The sequence below is a fragment of the Diabrotica virgifera genome, chromosome 4, assembly GCF_917563875.1.
Source record: "Diabrotica virgifera virgifera chromosome 4, PGI_DIABVI_V3a".
Lineage (NCBI taxonomy): Eukaryota > Metazoa > Arthropoda > Insecta > Coleoptera > Chrysomelidae > Diabrotica > Diabrotica virgifera.
The window spans coordinates 40,735,646-40,763,420 of record NC_065446.1 but is presented as its reverse complement, the minus strand read 5'-3'; the positions used below and the strand labels follow the sequence as shown (position 1 = coordinate 40,763,420).

At 35.1% G+C, this 27,775-nt stretch overlaps 1 protein-coding gene across 2 annotated transcripts in view; it reads left to right on the top strand.

The window, feature by feature from the left end:
• Positions 1 to 19,952, top strand: part of LOC114325513 (suppressor of hairless protein) — a 59,585-nt gene extending 39,633 nt beyond the window's left edge. The window contains exon 5 of one of the 2 annotated variants that reach the window (XM_050648170.1): positions 19,868 to 19,952. The gene's annotated coding sequence lies outside the window, so the exon portion shown is untranslated. Of the gene's footprint in view, positions 1 to 4,776; positions 10,912 to 19,867 lie in introns of those variants that run through there. The other variant, XM_028273589.2, reaches the window with a different exon arrangement.
• Positions 19,953 to 27,775: the final 7,823 nt, after the last annotated feature.

Here is a 27,775-nt window from a genome sequence, read left to right as displayed (position 1 = left end):
TTGTCCTACAGAAATCAGGAATTTCCAACTCTTCTCAACCTATGTTTGCATCATGGCCATCAAACAAATTTTTCTTTTGCAAGGTACGCTGCCCTCTTGTATCTTCTGCATTATCTTCATCATGCAATACAACCATTCCTCCTCCTCCTCAGTCGTTTCCTCATTGCTGAGTGTCGTGATTCCCTATAATACGAGCAACTATCTCTTTCCATCGGCTTCTGTCCTTAGCTTCCCTCATGGATTCAGATAATGTTTTTCCACTGGCTTTTTGTACTTGATCCGTCAATCCGAATACAACCATTACTTCATCTAAAAACTTTCTGCGAGATATTCGTTTGGTTTCCAAAATTGTTCCCTGATCCTAGTCTAAGAGCTAGTGAACCCTCCGACTAGCGGTCGTCCTGTAAGGCTAGAAATTTTTCTAGTGATAATTCATAGCACACCAAGGCTAAAAACCATGACCTGGCAGCCCTCAGCGGTGCACGTGTATCTACCAGGTGAATCGAAAAGTGCAAATTTAGGGGGTAAAATAAACTTTCTCCTGTAAGGTTTAAATTTAAGTATGTGTTTGAGTAAGTCATTTAGAAGAAATGTGTACAATGACAGGCGATTCTGAAGAGCATAAGACCTTGCTAGGCGAGGGGAAAGATTGGGGGTGTTTCCTAAAATTATTCTTTTTGCATCGAACAATTTTTTTTTTAGATTTTTTGAATCATTCCAAACAGAAAACGTCTTTAGTGATTTTTCTCTTAAGTTAATAGTTTTTGTTATATAAGCGATTGAAAATTTTGAAAATTGCGAAATCGGCCATTTTTAACCCTAAATCGGACATTTATCTAAAAATTTCAATGTTGCCAAGGTACGTAGATATTCTTTAAACATTGATTGATGAAATCACGAAGAATTATTTGCAATAAAATATCGAAAACCCCTCTGTTTTTTTAATTTCTAATCAAGCGGGCGCGTCACTGTAGTATAAGTGAGGACGTTTGAGTTTGCATAAATTCATTATTTCGAGAATGGGCAAATTTCAAGAGAAATCCTCAGACAGGTCGATTTTTATTTTTGAATTAGGACTTTTTGGCAGATATATAATACTAGTGACGTCATCCATCTGGGTGTGATGACGTAATCGATGATTTTTTTAAATAAGAGTAGGGGTTGTGTGATAGCTCATTTGAAAGGTTATTTAATTCTCTATTCAGTAATATAAACATTAACATAATTTACATTAACATTAACATAATTGTTTATACAGGGTGTACAAAAAAAATTTTCTTCTATTTGTCAAATTTAATCAAAGTTAATTTAATAAAAAATAAATTTTTTGTACACCCTGTATAAATAGTTATGTTAATGTTTATATTAGTGAATAGAGAATTAAATAACCTTGCAAATGAGCTATCACACAACCCCTACTCTTATTTAAAAAAATCATCGATTACGTCATCACGCCCAGATGGATGACGTCACTAGTATTATATATATGCCAAAAAGTCCTAATTCAAAAATAAAAATCGACCTGTCTGGGGCTTTCTCTTGAAATTTGCCCATTCTCGAGATAATGAATTTATGCGAACTTAAACGTCCTCACATATACTACAGTGACGCGCCCGCTTGATTAGCAATTAAAAAAACAAAGGGGTTTTCGATATTTTATTGCAAATAACTCTTCGGGATTTCATCAATCAATGTTTAAAGAATATCTACTTACCTTGGCAACATTGAGATTTTTAGATAAATGTCCGATTTAGGGTTAAAAATGGCCGATTTCGCAATTTTCAAAATTTTCAATCGCTTATATAACAGAAACTATTAACTTAAGAGAAATATCACTAAAGACGTTTTTTGTTTGGAATGATTCAAAAAACCTAAAAAAAATTGTTCGATGCAAAAAGAATAATTTTAGAAAACACCCCTAATCTTTCCCCTCGCCTGGCAAGGTCTTATGCTCTTCAGAATCGCCTGTCATTGTACACATTTCTTCTAAATGACTTACTCAAACACATACTTAAATTTAAACCTTACAGGAGAAAGTTTATTTTACCCCCTAAATTTGCACTTTTCGATTCACCTGGTAGATACACGTGCACCGCTGAGGCCTGCCAGGTCATGGTTTTTAGCCTTGGTGTGCTATGAATTATCACTAGACAAATTTTTAGCCTTACAGGACGACCGTTAGTCGGAGGGCTCACTAGCTCTTAGACTATCCATTGGTTGAATAAGCGATGTTGTATTTTTTGGCAAAAACATACAATTAAAGTTTGTAGGTAGGTGTAGCGTTTTAGGTCCACACGGACTCCGTTGGTATTCAATGTATTGGTATGTGACAGGTTAAGCATGTACAATATTAATAGGACTTTTTTAATTTTTTTACTTTTGACAATTTTTTTTGTCCGTTATAATCCGTTTAAGTCCGTTAAATAGAGGTCCGTTATATCGAGGTTTAGGTATTTAGGCTTTTAGTTTTTAGTTTAGGTATTTAGGTCCGTTCTATCGAGGTCCATATTTAGATAACAACGAGCTTTGTCCAAAATGTTTAAACGAATTAAAAGAGGAGTTGTTAATTTTGAAACATTTTGTCGTCAGATTTCGTTAGTTTCATGTTAACTTGAAAGTTGAGTGACAAAAGTTGAGTGACAAACTTTTTAGCTTATAATTTTAGCAATAAAATATAATTTATGAAGAAGTTTTTTGGAAAATTTCTAGTCAAAATTTGCAATAGGAAAAAAGTTGTGTGACTTTATAGACGAGTGGCACTCCCCCAAAAAACGCTTATTTCTCGAGATACTGACCAGGGTGTGGTGAATGGCTAATTTTGGTCTTACTTTATGTTTTTGATGGTGCTAAAAACGAAAATGAAGTGTATTTTAAATTTTAGATGGGGCAACATTGTCAAAATGGCAATTTTACCTTAAAAATAAAAAAAAATTAAATAACGTTTTCCTTAAAATTAAAAGTTGTAACTTTTTTTTTCTATTAAAATGTTATTGTTTGTACCCTATATGTTAACATAAACTTTATTAAAAAGCTAAATTTCAAATTTTGTCACTCAACTTTTGCGATTAACCTTTGCAATTCACGAATATGCACCTTTTACTTTAAACAATTCATAACTTTTATTATAAGAAGACAGAAAGATTTTAACAGGTACCATTGTCTTCAGAAAGGTACGAAATATACCCTATAAATATTTCAGAAAAAACTATTAAAACGGAACAGAGTTGTGGCGAGTTAAACACAAAAAAATGTGATTTAGTTTTTTTTTATTTTTAGGGTAAAATTGCGATTTTGCCAATGTTCCCCCACGTAAAATTCAAAATAAACCTAATTTTCGTTTTCAGCACCATCAAGAACTTACAGTATGAGCAAAATTAGCCATTCACCACACCGTGGTCATCACACCACACAGCATCTCGAGAAATAAGCATTTTTTGAGGTGTGCTGCTCGTCTATAAAGTCACATAACTTTTTTCTTATTGCATATTTTGACTTAAAATTTTTGAGAAGACTTTTTCATGAACTATATTTTAGTGCTGTGTTGGTTAAAGGTATAAACTTAAAAGTTTGTCATGTAACTAACGAAACTTAAGTAAACATGAAACTAACGAAATCTGACGACAAAATGTTTAAAAATTAACAACTCCTCTTTTAATTCATTTAAACATTTTGGACAAATATCGTTGTTATGTAAATACTTCAAAGATGACACAGTAAAATGTTCAAAAGGAAATATTTACAGCTACCAAAGATACACCGAGGTAAAGTTGAAAACTCATCAAAATTTATTTTTCGCATTTTTTGCATTAAATGTAATTTTTGAACATGTTCCACCAACTATGGATAAAAATAAACTTCATATTTAGATTCAGCGACCTCGAAAACATAAAGAATCGCCAAAATTGGTCATTCACCTTGAAGTTGATTTTCGTGGTCGGTATAACGTAATTTTAGGGGTTGCTGCCGCTCGCCTATTAGGGAAACTGACTTCATTGGTGGCAAAATACAAAAAGTCAAAAAGTACGTACCAAAGCTGCACTTTTTACCTCTAAAATCGTATTTTGATTTTTGCGGATAGGACACTCTGATCAAAACAAATCGAATTGTTAATGTCGAATTGATACAAATTTTATTTAAAAAAGTGATATCGCGCGCGTGACTGACAATGAAAATCGCCGGTCGCTTCAAGCGTTGTTTCTGAGAGAACAGTTCATTCTACACAAGAAGTGCAATCACACATTGTTGTTTAGAGTTATCTCAGCTACATTTCTTGTTTGAAACATTTTTGTCTACGGCTTACAGACTTTTGTTAAATCAATGTTTTCGATTTTTCTCACCTACGAGGGGGTTTTAGGGGAAGCTCGGTGTATGAGTGGCAAACTTTTTTGCATCTTTTTTGGGTCTCAAAATTACAGGTTGAGTGGTATTTTCGTTTCTGAAGACTGGAAGGAATAATTGAAGATATTTAAATTTTGAATTCTAGCATATTTTTACTATATTCTTAAGCATTTTTAATGTTGAAATGAGTCTACGAGTTCAAGCAATGTTATACGATGAAAAAAAAACAGTAATGCAATTAGTTATTGATTTCTTGCATATTTTGATATTTCGTGTAATACGACTAAATTTCTGCTCATTGTTCTGGTTTGAAGCACATTACATACATAATATATTATGCATTTTTATTTTTTTACCATTCTTTCTTGGATATGAAGTACAAAGTTGCATCTGAATCTATTTTTTTGTTACCATTCTTACCTCTGATGATATTTCCAGGTGGTTGGTACTCTTTTTCCTCATCGGTATGAAGCAGAAACTTAAGCCAAAAAACAAAAATAACCATATACAAAACCCTTATACAACCAGTGTTGACATATGGATCGGAGACATGGACCATCTCCAAGGCAGATGAAAACCTTCTGCTTATATTTGAACGAAGGATCCTGAGAGGCATATTCGGTGGCATCTGTGAAAATGGTATTTGAATACCACAGATATAAACATATATTTGGTGGTAAAGACGTTGTATCTGTTATAAGAATAGGAAGACTAAGATGGGCAGGACATCTAGCAAGATCACAGCATAACAACCCTCCTAGAAGAATCCTTATGTCACAACCTGTGGGAAGTAGAAATAGGGGTAGGCCAAAACTTAGATGAAAGGACGGTGTAGATGAGGATGGGAGAAAAATAGGCGCAGCAAACTGGCAAGGGTTGGCAATGGATAGGACTGACTGGCGTAATAGACTCTTTCATAGGGCTGTAGCACCATTGATGATGAAGAAGGCATATGACTAGATACCTAGAATCAAGCTATGGGAAGCAATCCGAAGTTCCACGAATATTAATAAAAGCAGTAGAATCAAACTATAAGAATAACAAAGTAGCTATCAAAACGGGCAATATAATGTGCAGTTCACTTATGTCATCAGTACCTAATATGCCATCAGCACTGCAACATTAAAGGTTTTATTACCATTTGCGACTTCGTACTTGTGCGAAACGGATTTTTCTGCAGTGACAGTAGTTAAAAACAAGTACAGGTCAAACATAAACTTAGAAAAAGAAATGAGAGTGGCAATTTCCAAATTGGACCCCCGGTTTCATAAGCTGTGCTCAAAAAAGCAAGCACATCCCTCACATTAACCAGCCAGTTACATAAAATAATATCCATTTTTATTTTTGTGCCTATGTTTTGATTTCATTGGTAAATGTTCAAATAGTTTTTTTGTTATAAATAACTATAACCTATTCACGAGGAAAAAATTTCCTGTAGTTGGCTGTATACCATTTATTACAAAAAACCATGAAATCCTTTATAAAAGGTATATTTGTTAAAATCCCTATATGTTTTATGATGTAGCCCTGTATAGGGATTTTAACAAATATACCTTTTATAAAGGATTTCATGGTTTTTTAACTATAACCTGTTACTAGGCTAGTACTTACCAAAATTGGTAAGTTTTATTGGGGTTTGGGTTGAGGGGCGTCGCAAAAAAATAGCAAAATCTAAAGAGCGTCACAGTACGAATAAATTTGGAAAGTCCTGTTCTAACTTTTATGCCAGGAGAGAGGTTGAGGCTCTTGAAGAAGGCCATCATCTGGTTGAAGGTGGATCTAGTTTTTCCGATGCATGGTCTTATCTCTTGGTTGTTGGTCCATTCTTCATTTATTATAGTGCCGAGGTAGTTGTAGTGCGTAAGTCTTTCTACAGGGGTTTAGTTGGTATAGAGTTGACCTTCTGTTATATGTTTCTTGCTAATGATCATAAGCTTTGTCTTCTTTACGTTTATATTGAAGTTAAGTCAATATCGTTGACTGTAATACGTGATTTTGTTCATAAAGACTTGCAGGTCTTCTAGGTTGTCAGCAAACACAACGGTGTCACCTGCATATCTGAAGTTATTTAGCCGGTACCCGTTTAGTAGAATATCTTTTTCAGGTTCGTGCAAAGCCAATCAATAATAGGTTTGTTCCAACACAACGAGAAACCGTCCATGTAACGATCACCGTCCTGCGCAGCAAACAAAATAACCCATGGAACGCACGATATACAGACACAGAACGCATGGAACGTATTATTTTATAGTAACGTGATCATTACATGACGGTTCTCGTTGTGTTGGAACAAACCTTATAATGAGGATATAAGCCTTTAAATAACGGTGCGTCATTTGGTTGAACTGCTAGATTTTTTAAATAACCATGCTTCTGTGTTATTATGTCAAAATAGTATATTTCTTTGTTTGTATAATAACCATAATAATAACCATTCAAGTTTTCTCATGTTTAGCGTTCAGGTTCAATGAATGAACCTTCAACTATTCTTTTCTAAACTGAATTGCATCAATTCGTAGACTTAATGACATTCACATTTTTAGTGAGACAATTAAATTTTATATTTTACTTGGTAATTAACTTAAATACAATTAAATTTTTTTGAAATGCAGTAAGTATTGAAATATCTCGAAATGCGTGTTTGTGATTTTCTAATGAGTTTTATACTATTGTAAAGATTGTAAACAATATTTTTAGTAATCAGGTGAGTCAAAACAATCACTGATTGCATGCGTCTAAGTATCCATTCAAAATTATTTATGAATGAATCATAAACAGTTACAAGGATTACTAATGATGTTATCTAATAATTGCTAAAACAAATGTAAAGTTACACAATAACATTTTTTACATCAAAAACAAGATTCCAAATTTTATTTCCAATATTCCTAGAAATTCCTAATTTCTAGAAACATTGGATGATTAAATTATATTATCTCGTGATGTTAACTAGATACTTAAAAAATACTTCTTCCTCTTTATAAGCAATTCGGCTTGTTCATTGGCGGATTAATACTTCTATGGAAGGTTGTCACTTCATCTTTTGCGTGGTAGGCCGATACTTCTACCGATTGGCGATTTATTTCTTTCTAGTTTGACCACACGTGTCTTTCCCATTCTTCCATTCTTTTTGTCTATTTGATTTGCGTGTATAGATTAAATGCTATGTGGAAATGCTATCAATGAGAGTCCCCGTTTAGGATTTTGTCCTCTTCAGGGTTTGTAGTGAATGTATTGAGTTGAACAACGAAAAAGTGGCCGCAAAAGCAAACAGTCCGAAAAACACACTGGGGCATGTGTCGTTTCCTGGTGTTCCTGGTGATCCTGGGTTATGCCGGACGGTGGTGTCCAGAAGGCCAAAAAGACAACAGAGAAGAAAGTTTGATGGAGTTGTTGTTGGTTCCATAGACATTTACTTGTACTGTCCGTGCTTTGCCCTCGACCACCCCTCTAGAAACCATTGTACGCCAACTGGTAGAACCAGCGGCCCTCGTCGGCGGTCAAGGGGTGGTTTTGAGCGCAGCGTGGACAGTGAGCGTTCGAGTGGTGAAAATAGTTGAGGCTATTTTCTTGGGACGAACAGGTATAATTGTGCAATGAAGTTGGGAAACCGCAAAAAACCAACTTCCCCCTGTTCGGGGTAGGGAAGAGGATGAGTTATAGGTGGGTGCGGTAGGCTAACGGGGTAGCCTCGAGGATGTTCTCGTATTCTACCGGGAGTTCGTCAATGCATGTTTGCATTAGAGCAGACGGTGGATGAATCTTTTTGCGCTTGGGCTTTGCGCGGTAGAATACGTGGCCAGAAGATGAACAGGAACATTTGAGAGATTCTTGTGTGTCGGAGGGGGACCGTTGATTACTTTGGTTGTGAAGTTCCTGTTCAGAGAGTTTATTCTCTCACTGATTTTGGGGATGTTTGAGATGTTATGGATTTCGTTTGAGGGATATCTCCAGTGCTCGTAGTTGCATCTACGCAAGATTCTTCGTTCTACTCGCAACAACCTTTCTTTTTGTGCTCTAGCGCAAAGAGAGTAGAGGCATGATTTGTACTCAATGACGGGTCGAATATAGGTCTTGTAAGTGTGTAAGAGAGTCTTCTTGTGTGTCTTGCCAATTCGTCCAGAGAGAGGGTTGAGAAGTCTGGCTCTGTTCCTTACCCTATCTAAAGTTGCCTTTAGATCTGCGTCCCAGTTAAGAGTCCTGGTAAACAGTACTCCCAGGTAGGTCGCAGTCGGGCTAAGAACAAGCCTTTCTCCCAACAATCTCAGTGGATATTGGTCGTCTTCATTTCTTATGATTCTTTGTGACACAGAAGGGGCGCGAAACACAATTGTTGTTGTTTTGTTCGCGTTCAGCGTGACTCTCCACTTACAACACCAATCCCCGACCCCGTCCAACAGAGCCTGGTCTCTTCTGTGGATGAGTAATGGGTTGTATCGAGAGGTTGTCGTGAGTAGAGCCGTGTCGTCTGCATAGAGAAAAAGCCGAGTGCCTGGGATATTTTGGTTTGTGATATCGCTGTTGTAGATGATGTACAACAGTGGTGCTAGGACTGAACCCTGGGGAACTCCAGCTTGTGGAGTGAAGGGGGTAGACTTTTGATCGCTTATTTTCACTCTGACAGTTCGGTTGTGGAGGTATGAGTGTACAATTTTGGTAAATTGTAATGGTAGCCAGATGTCCAGAAGTTTCCGAACAAGTCCGTCGTGCCAGACCTGATCGAAAGCCTTCTGCACATCCAGGAATGTGGCTATGGCGAATGAACCATCGTTGATGGTTTGAGTAACTTTAGTTGTGAAATCTATTAATGCATGTTTAGTAGATTTACCAGACTGGAATCCGTATTGGAATTTTGGGATGATGTTGTGGTTTTCGAGAAAGTTATTGAGCCTTTCTTTTAGGATTAGCTCAAGAACTTTACCCAGAGTGTTTATTAAAGAGATTGGTCTGTAGGATTCCACGTCGGTTGGGGGGTTTGCCTTTTTTCAAAAGCATGATGGTATTGGCCACTTTCCAAGGAGTAGGGAAGTGGTTGTTTTTGAGACATGCTTTGAATATTTTAGTTAGAAGAGGGATGATACTCTCTGGAAGTTTTTTGAGGCACCTTCGGTTGATGCTATCAGGTCCGGGAGCGCTGTTTTTACCCATTTGGCAAAAGCTCTCCGTTTCCCTGTTTGTGAGGGGGTCCATGATAGGATCATAGACTGGAACGTGGTAGTTGAGAGTAACATTTACTATGTATTCTGTGTGGAGTTTAAATAAGCGATCAAAGTTCGGGTTGTCTGGAGTTTGAAAGTTGTTTTGAAGCGAATTTCTGAATGCTTCAGCTTTCCCGTCTGGGGAATTGACTATGTGATTGTTGACCAACAGATGAGATGGTTGAGATAGTTTTTGTTTTGTTAGGACTTTGAATTTGTGCCAGAATTTACTTCCGTCTCTGTAGTCCAGTTTTGAGGTAGCATCTTCCCACCGGCGGGCCGTTAGGTCAGATATCTCTCTCTTTATCCTGGCGCAGATTCGGTTGTATTCTGTTTTGATTAGTGGATTTCTGTTGGCCTTGTATTGACGTAGAAGACGTCTTTTTTGTTGGATTTTGGCTGTGATGTATTGTGGAAGTGCCGGAGATGTATGGGTTATTTGTTTAAGTGGGATTGCGTGCGTGATCGCCTCGGTGATGAGGTTCTCAATTTCTGTTGCACTGGTGGCGATACTATCGTTAGTATCGAGTCCGCCTAACATAGGGAGATTTTGCGTGATGAAACTTTGGAATTCAGTCCAGTTAGCGTGACGATAGTCTCTTATAGTTCTTGGAGGGTTGGGTTGTTTTGGAATTAGTATGTCGGTATTGACAAGAATTGGTACGTGGTCTGACGTTATTGAGTCGCCTATGTGGCATCTATCCTCGAACCTATCCAGAATGTTACTGGTGACTAGGATGTGGTCGACAATAGAGGCCCCAGTGGCGTTCAGAAACGTGTATTCAGTGTTGGTGATTTGTGAGATAGGAAGGTCTAGTAGAAAATCCGTGAGGCGGATGCCTTCTGGGTTTTGTCGATGATCACCAAACTGTGTATGTCTACAATTCAGATCGCCCATCAACACGGCCTTGCCTAGCGTTGAAAAATACTCTAGCAAATGCCTGTTGAGTGGTTGATCCGGGTGTTTGTAGTAAGAGACTATCGTGAGGGTTTTGTTGTTGGGGATGTGCACGTCAACTGCCAGGAAGTCCACATCAGGTGGACGAAAATTTGGTGGGTATGTATGTGCGCTGTGTGGTATTCCGTGTTTCACGAGAATACCATTACCACGTGAAACCTGACAGCGGTTTCGATGAATGATCGAATATCCTGCGAAATGTGGATCGCTTTTCGACAGAGTATCTGTGAGTGCAAGGATTTGAATGTTATGTTTCGACATTTGTCTATTTAGTTCCCATTCGTTTATACGAGCTATCAGCTCATCACGCCTACTTGAGGTACGTTCTCGAACACTCTTTATCCCTCCGCCCCCGCCTCGAACATTCGATACCGTCATTCTCGAGTTGTGTACAGTTATACGGGGGTCGATCAAAAATGAATATCCAAATGTCAATGGTACCTTAACTCTAGTGTAATCTTGATATTATTTGAACATCTTGATAATCAATGTTAAGTTTTTGCAAAAGTTCTCGTTTAGATCTTCAGTATATTATTTATATTATTAGAAAACCTTGAACACATAGAAATTTAAAGTGTGTATAAATAAGATTTGGACTTTTTAGGCTCACCTTTTATGATTTGGTTGAAGTAAAAAAGAGCATACTGAATTTGCACATATTTTTTTAGAAACCTATCTGATTTTGTATATTATTTATGTGATATAATAAAGACAAATCTATTATTAGCTTATAAACAAAGTATTTGTAAATGATCCTCATATATATTATTATTATATTTAAACCAAAGTTAAATTGGAGTCCAGTTTATTATTCTGTACTTTTTATCAGTTTGATTTGTATTGTATTTCTTAATTTTAAGTGCAATTATAAAACAACGAGAAGTAAAATAATATGTACATACAAATAATTTTCATAGAAGTTAACAATTATTATAACTGCAACGTAATGCTACTTTTGTAGACAAATAAAAACATTTAAAATAATTTTGTTTTTTATTTACACATTTATCTGTATCAACTTTGAGTATAGTATGGAATAAACTCTACCAGAAAATTCTGGTTTTCCAGATTGGGGGTTTGGACGTTGGACCGGTTGGTTTTCCATTTCTAGAAAAACGCAAACTACCAAAAATAGCAACAACTTTTTATGGTCCAACATAAGCGAATGAATCAAAAAACAGAATGTTGAGAAAACATGAGGCTATAATATTTGGGTTTTAATTTCAGTTTTTCATAAATGCTAGAATATTCCACAGGGTGTTGTAAACTTTGAGAAAAAAACACAGTTTAATTCGTACACCCGGTAGTATACAATGAAAATTTACCTGTTTAGCAACAATATTATTACAGCGATATTGTTAAAGAATCAAGTTATAACAAGTTAAAAAAAATCACTTAAATCGGCCAACAGGTTTAGGAAATAGGAGACATCAAATATGACCAAATTTTTAAGTGGGCGGATTTCTATGCACGTAAGTTTATGTATAAAATCACAAATGTGGATGTAGCATTACAAAAACTAATTAACAGGATACCTGTTATACCTGATACTAGGTGTAGAAACATAAGTAAACCGGTAAATATTGACGTAGAAACCTTGACAAAAGCGGTAGATAAGTAGTTTAAAGAATGGCAAATCTTGCTGTCTAGTAGGTGTTCCGGCAGAATTGAATAAAATGGAACATCTAAACTTTTTCAGATAGACCGGGCAGTATCCTCGCCCCCGCTAGCGAAATTATTCCGATTCGATTTTTTTGCACAAACTTACTCAAAAAGTGGTCCTTATAACATATCCACAGGGTGCCGTGGTCGAAAAATTGTTTAAACAATTTTTTTTAAACAAATTCACAAAAATAATTTTTTCATTTCGAGCTATTTTTTTTTAGATAACTTGTGTCATTCTGAGCAAAAAGGGTCTCTTGTCATTTTTTTCTAAAATTGATTGTTGTCGAGTTATATGCGATTAAAAATTTGAAAAATGCGAAAATGGCCATTTTCAAGGCTTGATAACTCGATTAAAAGTTATTAGTGTGAAATTTAAAAAGTGACCAGATCAAGTTTCAAACCCCTTCTTCAAGGTCCTGAAGAGATTTTTGTCATTATTTAATTACAAAACTGTTATTTTTAATTATTAACAATTAGCGCTATAGTCCAGGATGTCTCGCCGCCCCCGTTAGTCAAATTATTCCGATTCGATTTTTTTGCACAAACTTACTCAAAAAGAGGTCCTTATAACATATCCACAGGGTGCCAGGCGGTGCCGTGGTCGAAAAATTGTTTAAACAATTTTTTTAAACAAATTCACAAAAATAATTTTTTCACTTCGAAGTTTTTTTTAGATATGTTGGGACATTCTGAGCAAAAAAGGTATCTTGTCATTTTTCTCTAAAATTGATTGTTGTCGAGTTATGCGCGATTTAAAATTTGAAAAATGCGAAAATGGCCATATAACTCGACAACAATCAATTTTAGAGAAAAATCACAAGAGACCTGTTTTGCTCAGAATAACCCAAGTTATCTAAAAAAAAAATCGTTGGCAATGAAAAAATTATTTTTGCGAATTTGTTTAAAAAAATTGTTTAAACAATTTTTTGACCACGGCACCGCCCGACACTCTGTGGATGTGTTATAAGGACCTCTTTTTGAGTAAGTTTGTGCAAAAAAATCTAATCGAGGTAGTTTCGCTAACGGGGGCGACGATACAGTTGGACTATAGCGCTAATTGTTAATAATAGACCTGGATCCCGCGTAAGAAAGAAAAGTTGATTAATAGCAAGCTGAAAATTTGTTAATAGCTTAACGGTGTATAGTCGGACAAACTTTGATGCACGGGAACACTGGAACAGGGGAAGTTTTAACTGTGGAGCATGATAAACGTGTCGTCCTGACAAGTTTATGATTGTGAAAAATAACAAGTTGTTTTTAAGTTTATTCGATAGCCAACGTTATGTAATATATGAGAAAATGTTTGTCCGACAAAAATGTTGGGCATTTTAACGAGTCCGACACGTAGAACATGTCACATCACAGGAATTATATTGGCGATGAATAGCGGTCTGATTTTTGCATGCGAGTTTAATGAAAGGTTAAAAAAGCAATTGGAAGTTCTGTCCGACAAAATTAATGAGAAGTTTTCGTAGTCGGACATTCTAAACAGGTAAGATATAGACAAAAATGCTGGTGATAAATAGCTTTCCGACAAAGACGAAATTTAATTAAGTAAATTATTCCTTACCAAGAATGACTGTTGTCGGAAAAAAATAAGGGGTAGATTTTGTAGTCGGACAATTTAAAAAAATAATTTTTGAAATTTCAATAAGGGGTGATTATTCTATGTCAAAAGTACCTGCAATCAGTTACAATCGATATCTTTCGATTTATCTCAACATCATTTAGATACCTCACTGTAATACATTTATAGTAGATCAGGCAAATTATATTATGGATTGAGTGGTCTAGCTATTTTTGTCTGACACATGCGCGGGATCGCTCGGTTAAAAGAGATAGATATACCACCTATCGACTTTTTGCACTGTATTCCCTGTCTACCCTTATGTCTATGAATACATTTCCCTTTAAGAAAAACTGTCACTTTTGGACAATACATAATAAATTGCAATCGTAACTTCAAATTTAAACTAATCGATTTATTTTGGCAGCAAATTATTTCTAGCCATGTGACATATTAATTACATTATTATTTCATTTGTAGAAAGTGGAGAAAAATTACGTTATACAATTTTAGTAATAATTTATTTAGGTACCCTTTTTCAATCAAGCAAAGCATTATAGCACGAAGAATGATATTCAATAGAATTTTCACAATTATCTGGCAACTGAACCTCATTGAATTGATGACCAAGTATTTTACTAACTTTGTAAAATGTTCGAAAATTACTCAAAAATGTTCCGTTGAATGGTTTCACTTTTGATTTGGCGACTTCAAATTTAAACTGTTGACACTCAAAAATAGACACAAAAACACTCCATAGTTAATATAAATTTTAATTGCCAACACACGTGGCAAACAGAAACTCAGAGACCATGTACTTTCTTTCAAATACTACTTTGTATAGCACAAAGTGTCACACTGACAAATGCAGCCTTCTAATACATACTTCTAAGCATAATGTGTCATATTTACGTCTATTCTTATAAGAGGATCGGAACGTATTTCCGGCTGCAATGCTATTCAAATGGGGATTCATTTTTTTCAAATCCTGAGAAAACTAATAAATATTTTTGAAAAATTTAAACGCAGAATAAAAGATTACGTTATTAGCGAGGGCCGAAAGTCCCTGAGAACTTCTATAATGTTTATTTTAATAAGTTACAGGGATGAAAAACTAAGAGAAAAGTTAGTGTGATTTTTAATTTCAAATATCTCATTCAAAATAAACTTTTTATTTATTCTAAGGGACTTTCGGCCCTCGGTAATAATTTAGTCTTTCATTCTGCGTTTAAATTTTTCAAAAATATTTATTGGTTTTTTCAGGATTTGAAAAAAATAAACATAATGCCGTGGTAATATTTTCCAAATCTATCTTTGTCTTACAACGCACTCAGCCGAATATAATATTGTCAGCATATATTGTCAGTCAGACACTGACAATCAGTGACAATTTTAAATATTTGACATTGCATCGGGAATATGTTGAGTTATTGATTAAATATTATTGATATATAGTGTATTTGATAAATAATTTATTTAAGACGTGAACTTAATAAAAAGTTATTTATTGTGTATTATTTGTGGAAGATCCAAGCAGAGAATACATCAGGATAATATATATTCTGTGATCCAAGTATTTTGTTGTTAAAGATGTTCAAAATTGTAAGCGTTCCATTTCAATATATTATTAAAAAATCACTTTAACACTTTTCCTCTTTTCTCGATTGAGTATTAGTTTTTGTTGTACAAATAAATTATTACAATCACTGAATACATAGTTAGTGAAAAAATTATCACATTTATTAACTGAATTAATAATTTGCAATTATAAAAATAACAGTTATCCAAGAACATTCAAAAGCCATCTCTTTAAATTAATGATGACATTTTCAAGTAGAATGACATTCTAGTAATGTTTACATATCCATACCAATGTGAATTTTACTACACGTCATTTGCCGTGTAAAGACAGAAAAAGTAGGGATTCACGTAAAATATTTGCGAATTATGTACCCATAGCCATAAGCACCGAAGTTTTACTCTTCACATTTTTCAATGTCGTTTACAGGGTTAAGATTTGAGTATGGAAAAAAATGTATACAACGTTTTTTGTAGGAAATTTTCCGTACTTTCTGATGCGCCTAATTAGAAAACCCTAAGAGATTGCTTTCATATGTTCTTTGAAATTTTTTATTATCATTTTGAGAATATCTCGAACAAACTCCACCCAAAAAAAGAATTGTTTTGAAATATATACATGCATTGATACTTACCTCACTGTTTTTGGAGTGTGCATGTATATATATGCACACGCAAATATGTGAATATAAATAATAATATACACCTAAAATAGCTTTATCAATGTGTGACTAAGTCATTCTGAGAAAATGTTTTTTATTTATTTCCTTCGATTTGCCCAAACTTTTTGTCCGACATATAACTTTTTGCGTTACAAAATATAATTTGTACATAAACAAATCAAAATTAGCTTGCTATTTATCACCAACATTTTTGTCTATATCTTACATGTTTAGAATGTCCGACTAGGAAAGTTTCCCATTCATTTTGTCCGACAGAACTTCCAATTGCTTTTTTAACCTTTCATTAAACTCTCATGCAAAAATCAGACTGCTATTCATCACCAACATAGTTCCTGTGATGTGACATGTTCTACGTGTCGGACTCGTTAAAATGCCCAACCTTTTTGTCGGACAAACATTTTTTTATATATTATATAACGTTGGGTATTGAATAAACTTAAAAACAACTTGCTATTTTTCACCATCATAAACTTGTCAGGACGACACGTTTATCATGCTCCACCGTTAAAACTTCCCCTGTTCCAGTGTTCCCGTGCATCAATGTTTGTCCGACTAGACACCGTTAAGCTATTAACAAATTTTCAGCTTGCTATTAATCAACTTTTTTTTCATACGCGGGATCCAGACCTATAATTAAAATAGCAGCTTTGTAATAAAATAATGACAAAAATCTCTTCAGGACCTTGAAGAAGGGGTTTGAAACTTGATTTGGTCACTTTTTGAATGTCATAATAATAATTTTTAATCGAGTTATTAAGCCTTGAAAATGGCCATTTTCGCATTTTTCAAATTTTTAATCGCATTTAACTCGACAACAATCAATTTTAGAAAAAAATGACAGGAGACATTTTTTGCTCAGAATAACCCAAATTAACTAAAAAATATTGTTCGACGTGAAAAAATTATTTTTGTGAATTTGTTTAAAAACATTGTTTAAACAATTTTTCGACCACGGCACCGCCCGGCACCCTGTGGATATGTTACAAGGACCTCTTTTTGAGTAAGTTTGTGCAAAAAAATCTAATCGAAGTAGTTTCGCTAACGGGGGCGACGATACAGTTGGACTATAGCGCTAATTGTTAATAATTAAAATAGCAGCTTTGTAATAAAATAATGACAAAAATCTCTTCAGGACCTTGAAGAAGGGGTTTGAAACTTGATTTGGTCACTTTTTGAATGTCATAATAATAATTTTTAATCGAGTTATTAAGCCTTGAAAATGGCCATTTTCGCATTTTTCCAATTTTTAATCGCATTTAACTCGACAACAATCAATTTTAGAAAAAAATGACAGGAGACATTTTTTGCTCAGAATGACCCAAATTAACTAAAAAATATTGTTCGAAATGAAAAAATTATTTTTGTGAATTTGTTAAAAAAAATGGTTTAAACAATTTTTCGACCACGGCACCGCCCGGCACCCTGTGGATATGTTATAAGGACCTCTTTTTGAGTAAGTTTGTGCAAAAAAATCGAATCAGAATAATTTCGCTAGCGGGGGCGACGATACTGCCCGATCTAAGATGTTAACAAACGTTTGAGACATTCCTGAATGGACAACCGGTGTGAGAGGAATGGCAAATAGCGTATATTCCATTCATCCATAAGAAAGACGACCACATCCAAAATTTCACTAATATTGAGTCATTTTTGCCAAATTTTATTTTGTTTCATTTTTGGTATTTACTACTTTTTATTCGAAATTAACCACGATTATTCAGAGACTGACCAAATTTTGCTAGAACGAATGCTAGACGTAGACATCAGTAGATAGGTAACACTCAGATGGGATTCAGAAATGGGCTGGTACAAGGGAAGCTCTGTTTGCAATGAACATTCTCTCACAAAGATGCTTAGACATGAACCAAGAAATTTACACCTGTTTTATTGATTTCGAAAAGGCCTTTGACAAAGTACAGCATGAACCACTAAGGCAAGTTCTAATAAACAAAAATATAGGCAGCCGAGATATTCGAGTTATATGCAACCTATATTGGAATCAAGCAGCAAATGTGAAGGTTGAGGGTAGGCTAACAGAAGAAATTCAAATCCGACCAGGAGTCCGACAGGGATGTACCTTATCGCCACTTTTATTTAATCTGTATATGAAGCCATCTGTCAACAAGCACTCGCGGAAGAAGATGTTGGTCTGATAATAAATGGTGAGACGATCAACAACATAAGGTATGCTGACGATACGGTTCTCCTATCGGGAACGCTAGTAGAACTACAACATCTCGTTCAAAGTCTCAATATAGGTATACTGTAACAGGTACGGCTTGAAAATTAATTTGAAAAAAACTAAATTTATGGTAATCGCGAAATCAAAGAACATCAGAGCTAATCTTATAATAGACAATACAGCGATTGAGCGTGTGTCCTGTTATAAATATCTAGGTGCTTGGATCACAGACGATACTGATCAAACAAAAGAGATTAAATGCAGAATAGAAATTGCTATATCAGTCTTTAATAGAAGGAGCAAACTCTTTTGCAATCGCGATATCAACATAAAGTTACGAATGCTGCGGTGTTATGTCTTTTCCACCCTGTTATATGGAGTTGAGGCTTGGACACTAAAACAGTAGACCATAAAAAACATCGAAGCATTGGAGATGTGGTGCCATAGGCGCATTCTCAAAATATCATGCATGGACCGCGTCCATCTATAATATATAACATACGAGTGACGTCATCCATCTGGGCGTAATGACGTAATCGATGATTTTTTTAATGAGAATAGGGGTCGTGTGCTAGCTAATTTGAAAGGTTATTCAATTCTCTATTCAGTAATATAAACATTAAGATAATTATTTATACAGGGTGACCAAAAATATTTTTTAATTAAATTAATTGACAGAAAAATGAATGTATGTAATCTATTTAATTCAAAAGACATTTTAATGTGGCCTGAAAACAAAAAAAAAATGTTTATTTCACAAATAAACATTGCGCTTCGCTTAAATTCAATGTTCAAGCCAGCTATCGCCGGCCACCTGCCTCTTGGAAGTTTGAACATTTAATTTAAGCCAAAAACAATGTTTATTTGTGAAATAAATATTTTTTTCTGATTTCTGACAGCAGTAAAATGTATTTTGAAATAATTAAATTAGATACATTATTCTTTTTTTGACAAATAATTTAATTTAAAAAAATTTTGATAGGCATGGATACCATGGGAAGAATACTTACGAATTTTGAAATTAGAAACAACATTAAAAGATAATAATAATTAAAGTAGTTGAAGCCCATGGACTACAATAGTATGGGCATGTCTCAGAAAGAATAAAGAAGACCATATATAAGAATAAGAATGTTAACTGAATGGACACCAGCCGTCAATCAACATAAAAGTAAGCCTAAAATAAGATAATAATGATCTGCTGGTTATGGAAATTACGTGAAGGACAGAGAAAGTAACTTAAAAAAGAATGGAGACAGATTGTGGAAAACGCAAAAAACACACCATTCTTTGAAAACCATATGAAGACAATAAGGAAGGATACACCATATATGAGAGACGAGCAGTTTACTCCTAGAGAGCATAAAGAAGGAGAACATAATGCTACTATTTTTTTTAATTTCTACGGCACCAACCCTTTTTTATTTGAAATTTTTATTAACGAATAACTTTTATAACCAAAAAACAATTTTCCTAGTCGCTTTGAATAAAACGTTTTTATGCGTACATATCTCATTGAAATAAATACTTTTTCTAACTTGGTAATTTTTCGAAAAATGCTTCCTTTTTGAGTTATTTGCATTTTTTTTTTGAAAAAAGAGAGATTTGAAGAGATTTTTTATTGTTTGGTCAAATTGTGGTAAATTGTCACGTAAGAAACCTTCCTTTTTCAAACGCAGTACCATTTTTTTGTTTCAGATATCCCAATCCTGAGATTAACTGTGCGCCATCATTTTTCGAGGCCTCGACTTTTGCTCCCTCTACAATATTAGTGTACGTGCGTAAATGAAAAAATATGTATTTTTTGTACTCTCTAAGAGTTAGATATTAATATGTAAAAAGTTTTGTGTTAATTTTTAATAAAGGTTCTGAGAAAAATATTCTTGAAAAAAATGATTATTTTTGGTCTTCTAAAGTGTACTAGTACCTTAAACAATAATTTTTGGACCACGGCACCGCCCGGCACCCTGTGGATGTGTTATAAGGACCTCTTTTTTAAGAAAGTACATATTATGCAAAAAAATCTAATCGAAATAGTTTCGCTAACGGGGCTACGATATAGTTGGACTATAGCGCTAATCGTTAATAATTAAAAATAGCAGCTTTGTAATACAATAATGACAAAAATCTTTTCAGTACCTTGAAGAAGGGGTTTGAGACTTGATTTAGTCACATTTTGAATTTCAAAATAATAATTTTTAATCGAGTTATTAAGCCTTTAAAATAGCCATTTTCGCATTTTTCAAATTTTAATCGCATATAACTCGACAACAGTCAATTTTAGAGAAAAATGACAAGAGATCTATTTTGCTCAGAATGGCCCAAATTATCTAAAAAAAATTGTTAGAAATAATAAAATTATTTTTGTGAATTTGTTTAAAAAAATTGTTTAAACAATTTTTCGACCACGGAACCTCTCGGCACCCTGTGGATATGTTATAAGGACCTCTTTTTGAGTAAGTTTGTACACAAAAATTGAATCGGAATAATTTCGCTAGCGGGGGCGACGATACTGCCCGGTATAAATGTTTTGTTCTGAAGCTATTTTCTTGTGGCATTTTTGCAATTAACTAGTTTTGATGGGAAATAAGCCACAATTTTACTAAAAAAATGAGTAAAATTAGTAAAATAAAATCATTTTTTTGGTAAAATTGTGGCTTATTTCCCATCAAAACTAGTTAACTTTAAATACCTGTACAAGAGTTTTTCAGCTTTTTTCTTTCTTGACTGGGGTAAAATGATTATTTTTTTTTTGAAAAAGGAAGGTTTCTTACGTGACAATTTACCACAATATATTAAACATGTTTAAACAACTTTTGTTTTACCTAAGATATTTGAAGATGTAAAATATAATTTTGCGTCTTGTTTTTACAGTTTTTCTATCCCAAGGCAAAATAAGGAAGTTCATTTTTCTCACGGATTCATATAAAAACAAATTCTCACGGATAAAATGAATGAAAAAACATAAAATCTCTTAGTACACTTGTTATTTATACTTAAATGTGGGAGAATTAAGATAACAATGGAATTATTTTTAATAATTGTTTCCTCCTGTATATTAATTAGGTGAACTGATTCCCACAGTGAAGTCAAAGGTAAGAAAGAGGTCTTATTCTTTCATTGAGTACATGGGAAAAAAGGAATTGGCTAATGTGCAAGTCAAGGCAGTGATTTTGATCAAAGAGGGTGATAACGACACACCGGTAGATAGCTACATAATTATTATTTTATTGTTATGTATTATGGACTCCTTGCGGTTTACAATTATAGTGTACTGTAATTCTGGGTATTTTTACATGTTACTTTAATTTTCAACAATGTCTGATTTGACGTTAAATAAATTGTGCACAGATCCGTATTGAGATCTTATTGATCTGAAGCAACCAGATAGCAACTAAATAAAACTAAAAAACGGTTTTTCTTTTGGCATTTTAAGTCATTCATCATCATCAATCAGCCAATTGCGTCCACTATTGGACATATGCCTCCCTCAGTTCTTTCCAGTGGGTCTAGACTGGGTCGTTTGTAGTTAATTTCCCGCTACTCTTTTTACGTCGTCGCTCTATCTAGTCGGTGGTCGTTCTCGGCTTCTTTTATAGTTTCTGGGCCCCCGTTCCATGATTCGTCTTGTCCACTATCCATCTTGTGTTCTAGCTAAATGCCCTGCTCAGCTCCACTTAAGCGTCATGATTATTTCGATGTCTTGAATTGATTTGTTCGTTTGTCATGTGGTCTCGAAGGCTCAAGTCCAGCCATAGGAGTAATTCTGGGGAGGCAAGGGGTGGCAGCTGCCACCCCAAAGTTTTGTACTCTCCTATTTTGCCACGCCTAATTTTGCCTAATGATAGGTACGCAATTTGGGTTTCGCAAAGGCCTGGGAACTCGTGAAGCTCTTTTTTCACTTAACATACTTATACAAAGGTGCCTGGACGTCAATCAAGATATATATGCGTGTTTTATTGACTATAATAAAGCATTCAACAAAGTACGACATGAACAATTAATGCATGTCCTGGAATCAAAGAAGCTAGACTGCAATGACCTCAGGATTATATCGAATTTATACTATAAGCAACGAGCTAAAGTACGTGTTAACGACCAGCTGTTAGAGGAAATTGAAATCAGACGTGAAGTGAGACAGGGATGCGTGTTGTCGCCAATTCTTTTTAATACCTACTCGGGAGAGATCTTGAAAAAAGCTCTTGAGGGTGAAACAGCTGGAATAAAGGTAAATGGAGTTCCCATTAACAACATTAGATATGCCGATGACACTGTCATCTTAGCTGAAAATATTGGGGATCTTCAGAGGCTGGTGACCAGAATAGCAGAGTTTGGACAAGAATACGGGCTAACAATGAATGTCAAGAAAACAAAGTTTATGAGAATATCGAAAACTCAAAGAAATAACGAAAATCTCTTCATAAACGCATCCAATATCGAACGAGTCGACCAATATGCATACCTTGGAACAATGATCAACTCCACAGGAGACTACTTACAGGAAATCAAAATCAGAATAGAAAAGGTTAGAGCAAATTTTAACAAAATGAGAAAAGTGCTCTGCACAAGAGATTTGAAGTTGGAGCTAAGAGTTAGGTTGGCTAGGTGCTACGTTTTCTCGACTTTGTTTTATGGAATGGAAGCTTGGACCTTGAATGCTGCATCAATGAAAAAACTAGAATCATTCGAGCTGTGGGTGTACAGAAGAATTCTGAAAATATCGTGGACAGAACACGTCACAAACAAAGAGGTTTAGAATATCGTGGCTGCGCAACCTGAGAGAGTGGTACGGATGTACATCAAATGAACTTTTCGGAGCAGCCGTCTCTAAAATACGAATAGCTATGATGATTGCCAACCTCCGCCGCGGAGATGGCACTTAAAAAAGAAGATTTTGCCACCCCAAAGATTGACCCATAAAACTAAATTTTATAAATAAATTATAATAATATCAAATTATAATAAAAATCAAAGTTTCAGGCTTTTTGCTGTGGTGGTAGAGTACTAAAAAATGTGGGTTTCGTCCAGCGGAGCTCCAAAGGAGAGGAAAAATCTCAGCTAAACTTGGCGGAGGCTCTAAAGCTCCATTTGAAACGGTTAAAGAGCACCTAAAAGCTACCGTTTTTTCCCACTTCTTGAAACTTTGGAACAGGAAATTGAAAATATGCCGCAGGAAAACAATTTGGATGTACTTAACCACCTGAGCCAATTGTTGGGAAGACATGAAGTAGTGGAGGAAAGCATCAAGTTTGTTTCCAAATACTACTCTTTGGATGAGGAGTTAGTTTTCTTCAAAATGAAAATTTTTCATAACGTGAAAGAAATGAGAAACAAAAAAGTTGAAGAAAAAACGTCAGTTTTTGTGGAAAAGGCTCTAAAAAATGTCTTGCCCATGACGTTTGAAATATTCAGGCTATTTTTCACGATACAACACTACACTCAGCTGGGTGTGAAGGGACCTGTTCATGCTTGAGAAGATTAAAAACCTACACCAGAAACGCTAGCGGCCAGGAAAGAATGTCTGCATTGGGGCTTTTAGACGTTGAAAGGAAAATCCCAGTTGATATTGAAAGTGTCATTGATGTATTTAAAATCCGGAAAAGGAGACTTCATTTAAGTTAAATTTGAATCCATCATCTCTAAAACATACATCGCTTCTGTTATCTTACTAAAATACTATTGTAAATGAAGGCCTATTAAAGATTTGAATTATTGTATTGAATTTATAAGATTTAGACCTGTATCCTGTATCCAGTAGAATCCTAGGTTGATACACAAGGTTAGGGCAGATGTGGTAAAAAATCAAAAATCAGGATATGTACAGCCAGTGTGTATAGTTATTAAAAAAGTAGTGTATAAATTGCGTTAGACCTTTCTATTTTGCATCAAAATTTACAACATTTTCCCCCCAAACCTCCCGGTAGGTTTTGCCACCCCAATGAAATTCGTGAAATGACGCCTACGCGTCCGGCATTGCACGTTCCACGGCTCGTTGTGAGCCGAGTTTATTAATTTGCAGATTTTTGCGTCAGTGTTTTAAAGTCACTGCTCCATAAATTTGTACGGGCAAAACACATTGACTTCTCTTGAGACACCTGGGAATTGCACTTTTTAGAACATGTCTTAGTTTGCCGAATGTTGCCCATGTCAGGCCTATTCGTCTTTGTATTTCATGTGTTTGATTGTCTCTGCTTATTTTGATCTAATGTTCCAGATATTTGTAAGTGTCTCTTTGTTGTATGGTATTATTTATTTATTTTATTTAGTTATGGCTTAAGTACATCACAGAATATATTTAGATTTATGCATTATACAATGCATCACAAACAGATGTCCAGTTTTTTTTATATATTCGACTGACCCTTCGGTTGCCATTACAAAGTCTATAGGGTCGCCTGTGTATGCTCTGTGTGGGCAGTCATGAACAACGTGACTGATCGTCTGTATTGCAGCGCCGCAGTCACAATAAGGTGATGGAAGTTTACCCCATCTGTAGAGGGAGTCGGCGCATCTTCCACAGTTTGTTCGAATTCGATTAAGGGCTGCCCAAATCTTACGGAGACGTTCAAATTCGCCAGGTTTTTCTATGGTGTCCGGTAGACTTTGGTAATGCGGATCTGTCTTACTTTCCCAATCTTCTCTCCATCGGGTATTTAAGTCAAAGTTGGATTGCTGCAGCGCTTGGGCAGATTGTAGAGGGGGTAACCTAGATCGGAGACGGTTTCCAAGAATATCGGGGATGTCGTTGTGGTAACCTAGATCGGAGACGGTTTCCAAGAATATCGGGGATGTCGTTGTGGACTAGAAGCTGGCGACTGTCCATTATTTTGTTATATTCGTTAACCAATGCATGTTCGCGGCGTAGGTTGGGTGGTGCTATATTACTAAGGGTAGGCAGCCACATTGTAGAGGTGGGCTTAATTGTGCCTGTTATCATACGTATAGCACGGTTTAGTTGAGTGTTGACCAGGTGGGTATGCCTGCTATTTAGCCACACTGGTGCACAGTATTCTGCCACCGGATATATCAGGCCAAGAGCAGAGGATCTTAAAGTTGATGCTGTGGACCCCCATGTAGTGCCGCAGAGTTTCTGTATTATATTGTTGCGTGTTTTCAATTTTGCTGCTGTGTTCGTCAGGTGTTCTCTGAATTTGATCGTTCTGTCTAGAGTAATCCCAAGGTATTTCGGGTATTTATTGTGTTTCAACAGCTTGTTATTAAAATACACTCGCAATTCTATGTTTGCCAGCTTGTTGTTGAGATGAAAAGCTGATACTTCAGTTTTTGTAGTACTTGGTTGTAGTCTCCATTTCTTAAGGTATTCGCTGAGGATGGATAAGTCATTCGTGAGAGTGATTACTTAGTTGTAGTCCCCATTTCTTAAGGTATTCGCTGAGGATGGATAAGTCATTCGTGAGAGTGATTTCTGTAGTTTCTAAAGATTGGTGACTTGTTGCAAGGGTCCAGTCGTCAGCATATCCAAACTTTCGAGATTCGGTTTCAGGCATGTCAACAATATAGAGGCTGAAAAGTAAAGGGGCAAGGACAGAACCCTGTGGAAGGCCATTGTTAAGTTTCATCTGTCTACTCGTCTCCAATGAGGTTTAATTATCTTTCTGCAGGGGATAACACGGGTCAGTTTATATATTAATCCCTGTCTCCAAATAGTATCATATGCTGCTGTTAGATCTATGAATACTGTTGCTGTCTTTTGTTTCTTTTGAAAACTAGGTTCTATAAAAGTTGTTAATGACAGCACTATGTCCGTACAGCTTCGATGAGGGCGGAAGCCAGCTTGTTCAATGGGGACGTTTTCTAGTATCCTGCCCACCCCCTCATCTATGGTATCCTGTGAATAATTCTGTTGAGTAGAAGCTTTTCTAATAGTTTATATAACATGCTGAGTATAGCTATGGGGCGGTAGTTTTCTGGCTTATCGTTTGACTTGCCCGGTTTCGGAATTGCAATTATCTTTGTTCGCTTAAGTGAGAAAGGAATGTTACGAGAAGAAGTTTACGAAAGGAAGCATTCGAAAGAATGTTACGAGAAGAATGTTAACGCTTAAAAAATAATTATGGTATTATTGTCAATATGTTATATACTCGCTCATTACGAGGTGTGTCATAAGTTTAGTTTGCTCAAAGATTATTAATTTTTAATCCATCTCAGTCAGACAGAGTTTTAAGCGAATGCATCATAGAGACTGTATCTTGTAAGTTGTCTGCGGTTAATACAACATCATCTGCAAACTTCAGATGATTTAATATTTCTCCATAATCATTCTCCTATTACATCATCAGGGTCATCTCCTATTAACCATGAAGGGTTATTAGATGGTGATGAAAAATTACAAAACAAATTTGTGTAAAGGTAAAGTTATATAAATTTATAAACTAAAAAAAATAGTGCAGGATATGATGCTGATAGAAAAGGCAATAAGGCATCAAATGTCTGAAAATCTTTACATAAAAAAAAACAAAAAAAACTCAAATGGAATAAAAATTTTACTGAAATAATGGCATCTCCTTAGGTAAAATGTTCCGGAATCCGGAAGCAAATTGAGCCTCCGTCCGGATTTTCGGGTGAGGACTACTTCAGATGAACATCAGGTTAGAAAAATTAAGATCGGGTCTTGGAATCTTGAAAGTCTTGGTTAGAATACAGAGTTAGTAGATGCGCTTAAAAGAAGGAGAGTACAAAGTGCTTGCATTCAAGAAGTGGAAAGGACAAAGGGCGAAAGAACTAGGTGAAGGATACCAATTACGTTATACAGGGTGTCCCGAAAATATTGGTCATAAATTATACCACAGATTCTGGGGTCAAAAATAGGTTGATTGAACCTCACTTACCTATATACAATAGTGCACACAAAAAAGGTTACAGCCCTCTGAAATTACAAAATGAAAATCGATTTTTTTCATATATCGAAAACTCTTAGAGATTTTTGATTGAAAATGGACATGTGGAATTTTCATGGCAGTAATATCTTAAAAAAAATTAAAGTGAAATTTGTGCACCCCATAAAAATTTTATGGGGGTTTTGCTCCCTTAAACCCCCCCAAACTTTTGTGTACGTTCAAATTAAATTATTATTGTGGCACCATTAGTTAAACACAATGTTTTTAAAACTTTTTTGCCTCTGAGTACTTCTTTGATAAGCCAGTGTTTATCGAGATATTTTGAATATTTGTTGAATCCACTAGCACTAGTATGATTATAGACACCTGTTAATAATCTGATAATTTATTTATAACGTACATTTTTAGATATATTTTGAAAAAGAAGCCAAATCTCGATAAAAGGTGACTTATCAAAAAAAGACTAAGAGGCAAACAAGTTTTAAAAACACTGTGTTTAACCAATGGTACCACAATAAGAGTTTAATTAGAACGTACACAAACATTTGGGGGGTTTAAAGGAACAAAACCCCCATAAAATTTTTATGTAAATATATTAAAAAAGAAGCCGCATCTCGATAAAAACTGGTTTATCGAAAAAATATTAAGAGGCAAAAAAGTTTTAAAAACGTGTTTAACTAATGGTACCACAATAATGAATTAATTGGAAGGTACACAAAAGTTTGGGGGGGTTTAAGGGCACAAAACC